Below are 12504 nucleotides of genomic sequence, written 5' to 3'. Positions count from 1 at the left end.
GTATTCATGAGTCATTTGTGCTCATGGATGAGATGCAGAATACAGGAAGTAATGAGCTCTGGAAGGTGAGTATTCATGAGTCCTTTGTGCTCATGGATGAGATGCAGAATACAGGAAGTAATGAGCTCTGGAAGGTGAGTATTCATGAGTCTTGTGCTCATGGATGAGATGCAGAATACAGGAAGTAATGAGCTCTGGAAGGTGAGTATTCATGAGTCTTGTGCTCATGGATGAGATGCAGAATACAGGAAATAATGAGCTCTGGAAGGTGAGTATTCATGAGTCTTGTGCTCATGGATGAGATGCAGAATACAGGAAGTAATGAGCTCTGGAAGGTGAGTATTCATGAGTCTTGTGCTCAAGGATGAGATGCAGAATACAGGAAGTAATGAGCTCTGGAAGGTGAGTATTCATGAGTCATTTGTGCTCATGAATGAGATGCAGAATACAGGAAGTAATGAGCTCTGGAAGGTGAGTATTCATGAGTCTTGTGCTCACGGATGACATACAGAATACAATAGTTCATGAACTCCTGGAAGTGTGTATTCATGAGTCATGTGCTCATGGATGAGATGCAGAATACAGGAAATAATGAGCTCGGGAAGGTGAGTATTCATGAGTCATTTGTGCTCATGGATGAGATGCAGAATACAGGAAGTAATGAGCTCTGGAAGGTGAGTATTAATGAGTCATTTGTGCTCATGGATGAGATGCAGAATACAGGAAGTAATGAGCTCTGGAAGGTGAGTATTCATGAGTCTTTTCTGCTCATGGATGAGATGCAGAATACAGGAAGTAATGCACTTTGGAAGGTGAGTATTCATGAGTCATGTGCTCATGGATGAGATGCAGAATACAGGAAGTAATGCGCTCTGGAAAGTGAGTATTCATGAGTCATTTGTGCTCATGGATGAGATGCAGAATGCAGGAGGTAATGAGCTCTGGAAGGTGAGTATCCATGAGTCTTGTGCTCATGGATGAGAAGCAGAATACAGGAAGTAATGAGCTCTGGAAGGTGAGTATTCATGAGTCTTGTGCTCATGGATGACATGCAGAATACAGGAAGTAATGAGCTCTGGAAGGTGAGTATTCATGAGTCTTGTGCTCATGGATGACATGCAGAATACAGGATGTAATTAGCTCTGGAAGGTGAGTATTCATGAGTCTTGTGCTCATGGATGACATACAGAATACAAAATGTAATGAGCTATGGAATGTGAGTTTTCATGAGTCTTGTGCTCATGGATGAGATGCAGAATACAGGAAGTAATGAGCTATGGAATGTGAGTATTCATGAGTCTTGTGCTCATGGATGAGATGCAGAATAGAATATTTCTTGAGCTCTAAAAGGTGAGTATTCATGAGTCATGTGCTCATGGATGACATGCAGAATACAATAGTTCATGATAGTATTCACAAGTCTTTTGCTCATGGATGACATGCAGAATACAATAGTTCATGAGCTCTGGAAGGTGAGTATTCATGAGTCATGTGCTCATGGATGAGATGCAGAATACAGGAAGTAATGAGCTCTGGAAAGTGAGTATTAATGAGTCATTTGTGCTCATGGATGAGATGCAGAATACAGGAGGTAATGAGCTCTAGAAGGTGAGTATTCATGAGTCGTGTGCTCATGGATGAGATGCAGAATACAGGAAGTAATGAGCTCTGGAAGGTGAGTATTCATGAGTCCTTTTTGCTCATGGATGAGATGCAGAATACAGGAAGTAATGAGCTCTGGAAGTTGAGTATTCATGAGTCCTTTGTGCTCATGGATGAGATGCAGAAAACAGGAAGTAATGAGCTCTGGAAGGTGAGTATTCATGAGTCTTGTGCTCATGGATGAGATGCAGAATATAGGAAGTAATGAGCTCTGGAAGGTGAGTATTCATGAGTCATTTGTGCTCATGGATGAGATGCAGAATACAGGAAGTAATGAGCTCTGGAAGGTGAGTATTCATGAGTCTTGTGCTCATGGATGAGATGCAGAATACAGCAAGAAATGAGCTCTAGAAGGTGAGTATTCATGAGTCCTTTGTGCTCATGGATGAGATGCAGAATACAGGAAGTAATGAGCTCTGGAAGGTGAGTATTCATGAGTCATTTGTGCTCATGGATGAGATGCAGAATACAGGAAGTAATGAGCTCTAGAAGGTGAGTATTCATGAGTCTTGTGCTCATGGATGAGATGCAGAATACAGGAAGTAATGAGCTCTGGAAGGTGAGTATTCATGAGTCTTGTGCTCATGGATGCGATGCAGAATACAGGATGTAATTAGCTCTGGAAGGTGAGTATTCATGAGTCTTGTGCTCATGGATGAGATGCAGAATACAGGACGTAATGAGCTCTGGAAGGTGAGTATTCATGAGTCTTGTGCTCATGGATGAGATGCAGAATACAGGATGTAATTAGCTCTGGAAGGTGAGTATTCATGAGTCTTGTGCTCATGGATGAGATGCAGAATACAGGAAGTAATGAGCTCTGGAATGTGAGTATACATGAGTCATTTGTGCTCATGGATGAGATGCAGAATACAGGAAGTAATGAGCTCTGGAAGGTGAGTATTCATGAGTCATTTGTGCTCATGGATGAGATGCAGAATACAGGAAGTAATGAGCTCTGGAAGGTGAGTAATCATGAGTCCTTTGTGCTCATGGATGAGATGCAGAATACAGGAAGTAATGAGCTCTGGAAGGTGAGTATTCATGAGTCTTGTGCTCATGGATGAGATGCAGAATACAGGAAGTAATGAGCTCTGGAAGGTGAGTATTCATGAGTCTTGTGCTCATGGATGAGATGCAGAATACAGGAAGTAATGAGCTCTGGAAGGTGAGTATTCATGAGTCTTGTGCTCATGGATGAGATGCAGAATACAGGAAGTAATGAGCTCTGGAAGGTGAGTATTCATGAGTCTTATGCTCATGGATGAGATGCAGAATACAGGATGTAATTAGCTCTGGAAGGTGAGTATTCATGAGTCATTTGTGCTCATGGATGAGATGCAGAATACAGGAAGTAATGAGCTCTGGAAGGTGAGTATTCATGAGTCATTTGTGCTCATGGATGAGATGCAGAATACAGGAAGTAATGAGCTCTGGAAGGTGAGTATTCATGAGTCTTGTGCTCATGGATGAGATGCAGAATACAGGAAGTAATGAGCTCTGGAAGGTGAGTATTCATGAGTCATGTGCCCATGGATGAGATGCAGAATACAGGAAGTAATGAGCTCTGGAAGGTGAGTATTCATGAGTCTTGTGCTCATGGATGAGATGCAGAATACAGGAAGTAATGAGCTCTGGAAGGTGAGTATTCATGAGTCTTATGCTCATGGATGAGATGCAGAATACAGGATGTAATTAGCTCTGGAAGGTGAGTATTCATGAGTCTTGTGCTCATGGATGAGATGCAGAATACAGGAAGTAATGAGCTCTGGAAGGTGAGTATTCATGAGTCATTTGTGCTCATGGATGAGATGCAGAATACAGGAAGTAATGAGCTCTGGAAGGTGAGTATTCATGAGTCATTTGTGCTCATGGATGAGATGCAGAATACAGGAAGTAATGAGCTCTGGAAGGTGAGTATTCATGAGTCTTGTGCTCATGGATGAGATGCAGAATACAGGAAGTAATGAGCTCTGGAAGGTGAGTATTCATGAGTCTTGTGCTCATGGATGAGTTGCAGAATACAGGATGTAATGAGCTCTGGAAGGTGAGTATTCATGAGTCTTGTGCTCATGGATGAGATGCAGAATACAGGAAGTAATGAGCTCTGGAAGGTGAGTATTCATGAGTCTTATGCTCATGGATGAGATGCAGAATACAGGATGTAATTGGCTCTGCAAGGTGAGTATTCATGAGTCATTTGTGCTCATGGATGAGATGCAGAATACAGGAAGTAATGAGCTCTGGAAGGTGAGTATTCATGAGTCATTTGTGCTCATGGATGAGATGCAGAATACAGGAAGTAATGAGCTCTGGAAGGTGAGTATTCATGAGTCATTTGTGCTCATGGATGAGATGCAGAATACAGGAAGTAATGAGCTCTGGAAGGTGAGTATTCATGAGTTTGTGCTCATGGATGAGATGCAGAATACAGGAAGTAATGAGCTCTGGAAGGTGAGTATTCATGAGTCTTGTGCTCATGGATGAGATGCAGAATACAGGAAGTAATGAGCTCTGGAAGGTGAGTATTCATGAGTCTTGTGCTCATGGATGAGATGCAGAATACAGGAAGTAATGAGCTCTGGAAGGTGAGTATTCATGAGTCATTTGTGCTCATGGATGAGATGCAGAATACAGGAAGTAATGAGCTCTGGAAGGTGAGTATTCATGAGTCATTTGTGCTCATGGATGAGATGCAGAATACAGGAAGTAATGAGCTCTGGAATGTGAGTATTCATGAGTCTTATGCTCATGGATGAGATGCAGAATACAATAGTTCATGAGCTCTGGAAGGTGAGTATTCATGAGTCATGTGCTCATGGATGAGATGCAGAATACAGGAAGTAATGAGCTCTGGAAGGTGAGTATTCATGAGTCATTTGTGCTCATTGATGAGATGCAGAATACAGGAAGTAATGAGCTCTGGAAGGTGAGTATTCATGAGTCTTGTGCTCACGTATGACATACAGAATACAATAGTTCATGAGCTCTGGAAGGTGAGTATTCATGAGTCATGTGCTCATGGATGAGATGCAGAATACAGGAAGTAATGAGCTCTGGAAGGTGAGTATTCATGAGTCATTTGTGCTCATTGATGAGATGCAGAATACAGGAAGTAATGAGCTCTGGATGGTGCGTATTCATGAGTCTTGTGCTCATGGATGAGATGCAGAATACAGGAAGTAATGAGCTCTGGAAGGTGAGTATTCATGAGTCTTGTGCTCATGGATGAGATGCAGAATACAGGAAGTAATGAGCTCTGGAAGGTGAGTATTCATGAGTCATTTGTGCTCATGGATGAGATGCAGAATACAGGAAGTAATGAGCTCTGGAAGGTGAGTATTCATGAGTCATTTGTGCTCATGGATGAGATGCAGAATACAGGAAGTAATGAGCTCTGGAAGGTGAGTATTCATGAGTCATTTGTGCTCATGGATGAGATGCAGAATACAGGAAGTAATGAGCTGTAGAAGGTGAGTATTCATGAGTCATGTGCTCATGGATGACATGGAGAATACAATAGTTCATGAGAGTATTCACAAGTCTTGTGCTCATGGATGACATGCAGAATACAATAGTTCATGAGCCCTGGAAGGTGAGTATTCATGAGTCATGTGCTCATGGATGAGATGCAGAATACAGGAAGTAATGAGCTCTGGAAAGTGAGTATTAATGAGTCATTTGTGCTCATGGATGAGATGCAGAATACAGGAGGTAATGAGCTCTGGAAGGTGAGTATTCATGAGTCTTGTGCTCATGGATGAGATGCAGAATACAGGAAGTAATGAGCTCTGGAAGGTGAGTATTCATGAGTCCTTTCTGCTCATGGATGAGATGCAGAATACAGGAAGTAATGCACTTTGGAAGGTGAGTATTCATGAGTCATGTGCTCATGGATGAGATGCAGAATACAGGAAGTAATGCGCTCTGGAAAGTGAGTATTCATGAGTCATTTGTGCTCATGGATGAGATGCAGAATACAGGAGGTAATGAGCTCTGGAAGGTGAGTATCCATGAGTCTTGTGCTCATGGATGAGAAGCAGAATACAGGAAGTAATGAGCTCTGGAAGGTGAGTATTCATGAGTCTTGTGCTCATGGATGACATGCAGAATACAGGAAGTAATGAGCTCTGGAAGGTGAGTATTCATGAGTCTTGTGCTCATGGGTGACATGCAGAATACAGGATGTAATTAGCTCTGGAAGGTGAGTATTCATGAGTCTTGTGCTCATGGATGACATACAGAATACAAAATGTAATGAGCTATGGAATGTGAGTTTTCATGAGTCTTGTGCTCATGGATGAGATGCAGAATACAGGAAGTAATGAGCTATGTAATGTGAGTATTCATGAGTCTTGTGCTCATGGATGAGATGCAGAATAGAACATTTCTTGAGCTCTAAAAGGTGAGTATTCATGAGTCATGTGCTCATGGATGACATGCAGAATACAATAGTTCATGAGAGTATTCACAAGTCTTGTGCTCATGGATGACATGCAGAATACAATAGTTCATGAGCTCTGGAAGGTGAGTATTCATGAGTCATGTGCTCATGGATGAGATGCAGAATACAGGAGGTAATGAGCTCTGGAAAGTGAGTATTCATGAGTCTTGTGCTCATGGATGAGATGCAGAATACAGGAAGTAATGAGCTCTGGAAGGTGAGTATTCATGAGTCCTTTCTGCTCATGGATGAGATGCAGAATACAGGAAGTAATGAGCTCTGGAAGTTGAGTATTCATGAGTCCTTTGTGCTCATGGATGAGATGCAGAAAACAGGAAGTAATGAGCTCTGGAAGGTGAGTATTCATGAGTCTTGTGCTCATGGATGAGATGCAGAATATAGGAAGTAATGAGCTCTGGAAGGTGAGTATTCATGAGTCATTTATGCTCATGGATGAGATGCAGAATACAGGAAGTAATGAGCTCTGGAAGGTGAGTATTCATGAGTCTTGTGCTCATGGATGAGATGCAGAATACAGCAAGAAATGAGCTCTAGAAGGTGAGTATTCATGAGTCCTTTGTGCTCATGGATGAGATGCAGAATACAGGAAGTAATGAGCTCTGGAAGGTGAGTATTCATGAGTCATTTGTGCTCATGGATGAGATGCAGAATACAGGAAGTAATGAGCTCTAGAAGGTGAGTATTCATGAGTCTTGTGCTCATGGATGAGATGCAGAATACAGGAAGTAATGAGCTCTGGAAGGTGAGTATTCATGAGTCTTGTGCTCATGGATGCGATGCAGAATACAGGATGTAATTAGCTCTGGAAGGTGAGTATTCATGAGTCTTGTGCTCATGGATGAGATGCAGAATACAGGACGTAATGAGCTCTGGAAGGTGAGTATTCATGAGTCTTGTGCTCATGGATGAGATGCAGAATACAGGATGTAATTAGCTCTGGAAGGTGAGTATTCATGAGTCTTGTGCTCATGGATGAGATGCAGAATACAGGAAGTAATGAGCTCTGGAATGTGAGTATACATGAGTCATTTGTGCTCATGGATGAGATGCAGAATACAGGAAGTAATGAGCTCTGGAAGGTGAGTATTCATGAGTCATTTGTGCTCATGGATGAGATGCAGAATACAGGAAGTAATGAGCTCTGGAAGGTGAGTATTCATGAGTCCTTTGTGCTCATGGATGAGATGCAGAATACAGGAAGTAATGAGCTCTGGAAGGTGAGTATTCATGAGTCTTGTGCTCATGGATGAGATGCAGAATACAGGAAGTAATGAGCTCTGGAAGGTGAGTATTCATGAGTCTTGTGCTCATGGATGAGATGCAGAATACAGGAAATAATGAGCTCTGGAAGGTGAGTATTCATGAGTCTTGTGCTCATGGATGAGATGCAGAATACAGGAAGTAATGAGCTCTGGAAGGTGAGTATTCATGAGTCTTGTGCTCAAGGATGAGATGCAGAATACAGGAAGTAATGAGCTCTGGAAGGTGAGTATTCATGAGTCATTTGTGCTCATGAATGAGATGCAGAATACAGGAAGTAATGAGCTCTGGAAGGTGAGTATTCATGAGTCTTGTGCTCATGGATGAGATGCAGAATACAGGACGTAATGAGCTCTGGAAGGTGAGTATTCATGAGTCTTGTGCTCATGGATGAGATGCAGAATACAGGATGTAATTAGCTCTGGAAGGTGAGTATTCATGAGTCTTGTGCTCATGGATGAGATGCAGAATACAGGAAGTAATGAGCTCTGGAATGTGAGTATACATGAGTCATTTGTGCTCATGGATGAGATGCAGAATACAGGAAGTAATGAGCTCTGGAAGGTGAGTATTCATGAGTCATTTGTGCTCATGGATGAGATGCAGAATACAGGAAGTAATGAGCTCTGGAAGGTGAGTAATCATGAGTCCTTTGTGCTCATGGATGAGATGCAGAATACAGGAAGTAATGAGCTCTGGAAGGTGAGTATTCATGAGTCTTGTGCTCATGGATGAGATGCAGAATACAGGAAGTAATGAGCTCTGGAAGGTGAGTATTCATGAGTCTTGTGCTCATGGATGAGATGCAGAATACAGGAAGTAATGAGCTCTGGAAGGTGAGTATTCATGAGTCTTGTGCTCATGGATGAGATGCAGAATACAGGAAGTAATGAGCTCTGGAAGGTGAGTATTCATGAGTCTTGTGCTCATGGATGAGATGCAGAATACAGGAAGTAATGAGCTCTGGAAGGTGAGTATTCATGAGTCATTTGTGCTCATGAATGAGATGCAGAATACAGGAAGTAATGAGCTCTGGAAGGTGAGTATTCATGAGTCTTGTGCTCACGGATGACATACAGAATACAATAGTTCATGAACTCCGGGAAGTGTGTATTCATGAGTCATGTGCTCATGGATGAGATGCAGAATACAGGAAATAATGAGCTCTGGAAGGTGAGTATTCATGAGTCATTTGTGCTCATGGATGAGATGCAGAATACAGGAAGTAATGAGCTCTGGAAGGTGAGTATTCATGAGTCTTGTGCTCATGGATGAGATGCAGAATACAGGAAGTAATGAGCTCTGGAAGGTGAGTATTCATGAGTCTTGTGCTCATGGATGAGATGCAGAATACAGGATGTAATTAGCTCTGGAAGGTGAGTATTCATGAGTCTTGTGCTCATGGATGAGATGCAGAATACAGGAAGTAATGAGCTCTGGAAGGTGAGTATTCATGAGTCTTGTGCTCATGGATGAGATGCAGAATACAGGATGTAATTAGCTCTGGAAGGTGAGTATTCATGAGTCTTGTGCTCATGGATGAGATGCAGAATACAGGATGTAATTAGCTCTGGAAGGTGAGTATTCATGAGTCTTGTGCTCATGGATGAGATGCAGAATACAGGAAGTAATGAGCTCTGGAAGGTGAGTATTCATGAGTCATTTGTGCTCATGGATGAGATGCAGAATACAGGAAGTAATGAGCTCTGGAAGGTGAGTATTCATGAGTCTTGTGCTCACGGATGACATACAGAATACAATAGTTCATGAACTCCGGGAAGTGAGATTTCATGATTCTTGTGCTCTTGGATGACATGCAGAATACAATAGTTCATGAGCTCTGGAAGGTGAGTATTCATGAGTCATGTGCTCATGGATGAGATGCAGAATACAGGAAGTAATGAGCTCTGGAAGGTGAGTATTCATGAGTCATGTGCTCATGGATGAGATGCAGAATACAGGAAGTAATGAGCTCTGGAAGGTGAGTATTCATGAGTCTTGTGCTCATGGATGAGATGCAGAATACAGCAAGTAATGAGCTCTGGAAGGTGAGTATTCATGAGTCATTTGTGCTCATGAATGAGATGCAGAATACAGGAAGTAATGAGCTCTGGAAGGTGAGTATTCATGAGTCTTGTGCTCACGGATGACATACAGAATACAATAGTTCATGAACTCCGGGAAGTGTGTATTCATGAGTCATGTGCTCATGGATGAGATGCAGAATACAGGAAATAATGAGCTCTGGAAGGTGAGTATTCATGAGTCATTTGTGCTCATGGATGAGATGCAGAATACAGGAAGTAATGAGCTCTGGAAGGTGAGTATTCATGAGTCTTGTGCTCATGGATGAGATGCAGAATACAGGAAGTAATGAGCTCTGGAAGGTGAGTATTCATGAGTCTTGTGCTCATGGATGAGATGCAGAATACAGGAAGTAATGAGCTCTGGAAGGTGAGTATTCATGAGTCATTTGTGCTCATGGATGAGATGCAGAATACAGGAAGTAATGAGCTCTGGAAGGTGAGTATTCATGAGTCTTGTGCTCATGGATGAGATGCAGAATACAGGAAGTAATGAGCTCTGGAAGGTGAGTATTCATGAGTCTTGTGCTCATGGATGAGATGCAGAATACAGGAAATAATGAGCTCTGGAAGGTGAGTATTCATGAGTCATTTGTGCTCATGGATGAAATGCAGAATACAGGAAGTAATGAGCTCTGGAAAGTGAGTATTCATGAGTCATTTGTGCTCATGGATGAGCTGCAGAATACAGGAAGTAATGAGCTCTGGAAGGTGAGTATTCATGAGTCATTTGTGCTCATGGATGAGATGCAGAATACAGGAAGTAATGAGCTCTGGAAGGTGAGTATTCATGAGTCTTTGGCTCATGGATGAGATGCAGAATACAGGAAGTAATGAGCTCTGGAAGGTGAGTATTCATGAGTCTTGTGCTCATGGATGAGATGCAGAATACAGGGTGTAATGAGCTCTGGAAGGTGAGTATTCATGAGTCTTGTGCTCATGGATGAGATGCAGAATACAGGAAGTAATGAGCTCTGGAAGGTGAGTATTCATGAATCATTTGTGCTCATGGATGAGATGCAGAATACAGGAAGTAATGAGCTCTGGAAGGTGAGTATTCATGAGTCTTGTGCTCATGGATGAGATGCAGAATACAGGAAGTAATGAGCTCTGGAAGGTGAGTATTCATGAGTCTTGTGCTCATGGATGAGATGCAGAATACAGGAAGTAATGAGCTCTGGAAGGTGAGTATTCATGAGTCTTGTGCTCATGGATGAGTTGCAGAATACAGGATGTAATGAGCTCTCGAAGGTGAGTATTCATGAGTCTTGTGCTCATGGATGAGATGCAGAATACAGGATGTAATGAGCTCTGGAAGGTGAGTATTCATGAGTCATGTCCTCATGGATGAGATGCAGAATACAGGAAGTAATGAGCTCTGGAAGGTGAGTATTCATGAGTCTTGTGCTCATGGATGAGATGCAGAATACAGGAAGTAATGAGCTCTGGAAGGTGAGTATTCATGAGTCATTTGTGCTCATGAATGAGATGCAGAATACAGGAAGTAATGAGCTCTGGAAGGTGAGTATTCATGAGTCTTGTGCTCACGGATGACATACAGAATACAATAGTTCATGAACTCAGGGAAGTGTGTATTCATGAGTCATGTGCTCATGGATGAGATGCAGAATACAGGAAATAATGAGCTCTGGAAGGTGAGTATTCATGAGTCATTTGTGCTCATGGATGAGATGCAGAATACAGGAAGTAATGAGCTCTGGAAGGTGAGTATTCATGAGTCTTGTGCTCATGGATGAGATGCAGAATACAGGAAGTAATGAGCTCTGGAAGGTGAGTATTCATGAGTCTTGTGCTCATGGATGAGATGCAGAATACAGGATGTAATTAGCTCTGGAAGGTGAGTATTCATGAGTCTTGTGCTCATGGATGAGATGCAGAATACAGGAAGTAATGAGCTCTGGAAGGTGAGTATTCATGAGTCATTTGTGCTCATGGATGAGATGCAGAATACAGGAAGTAATGAGCTCTGGAAGGTGAGTATTCATGAGTCATTTGTTCTCATGGATGAGATGCAGAATACAGGAAGTAATGAGCTCTGGAAGGTGAGTATTCATGAGTCTTGTGCTCATGGATGAGATGCAGAATACAGGAAGTAATGAGCTCTGGAAGGTGAGTATTCATGAGTCTTGTGCTCATGGATGAGATGCAGAATACAGGAAATAATGAGCTCTGGAAGGTGAGTATTCATGAGTCATTTGTGCTCATGGATGAAATGCAGAATACAGGAAGTAATGAGCTCTGGAAAGTGAGTATTCATGAGTCATTTGTGCTCATGGATGAGCTGCAGAATACAGGAAGTATTGAGCTCTGGAAGGTGAGTATTCATGAGTCATTTGTGCTCATGGATGAGATGCAGAATACAGGAAGTAATGAGCTCTGGAAGGTGAGTATTCATGAGTCTTGTGCTCATGGATGAGATGCAGAATACAGGAAGTAATGAGTTCTGGAAGGTGAGTATTCATGAGTCTTGTGCTCATGGATGAGATGCAGAATACAGGGTGTAATGAGCTCTGGAAGGTGAGTATTCATGAGTCTTGTGCTCATGGATGAGATGCAGAATACAGGAAGTAATGAGCTCTGGAAGGTGAGTATTCATGAGTCTTGTGCTCACGGATGACATACAGAATACAATAGTTCATGAACTCCGGGAAGTGAGTATTCATGATTCTTGTGCTCTTGGATGACATGCAGAATACAATAGTTCATGAGCTCTGGAAGGTGAGTATTCATGAGTCATGTGCTCATGGATGAGATGCAGAATACAGGAAGTAATGAGCTCTGGAAGGTGAGTATTCATGAGTCATGTGCCCATGGATGAGATGCAGAATACAGGAAGTAATGAGCTCTGGAAGGTGAGTATTCATGAGTCTTGTGCTCATGGATGAGATGCAGAATACAGGAAGTAATGAGCTCTGGAAGGTGAGTATTCATGAGTCTTATGCTCATGGATGAGAGGCAGAATACAGGATGTAATTAGCTCTGGAAGGTGAGTATTCATGAGTCTTGTGCTCA

This window comes from Ambystoma mexicanum, chromosome 2q (assembly GCF_040938575.1).
Source record: "Ambystoma mexicanum isolate Mex_15411 chromosome 2q, UKY_AmexF1_1, whole genome shotgun sequence".
NCBI lineage: Eukaryota > Metazoa > Chordata > Amphibia > Caudata > Ambystomatidae > Ambystoma > Ambystoma mexicanum.
The sequence above is the reverse complement of the archived record's forward strand: the minus strand, read 5'-3'. Positions refer to the sequence as shown.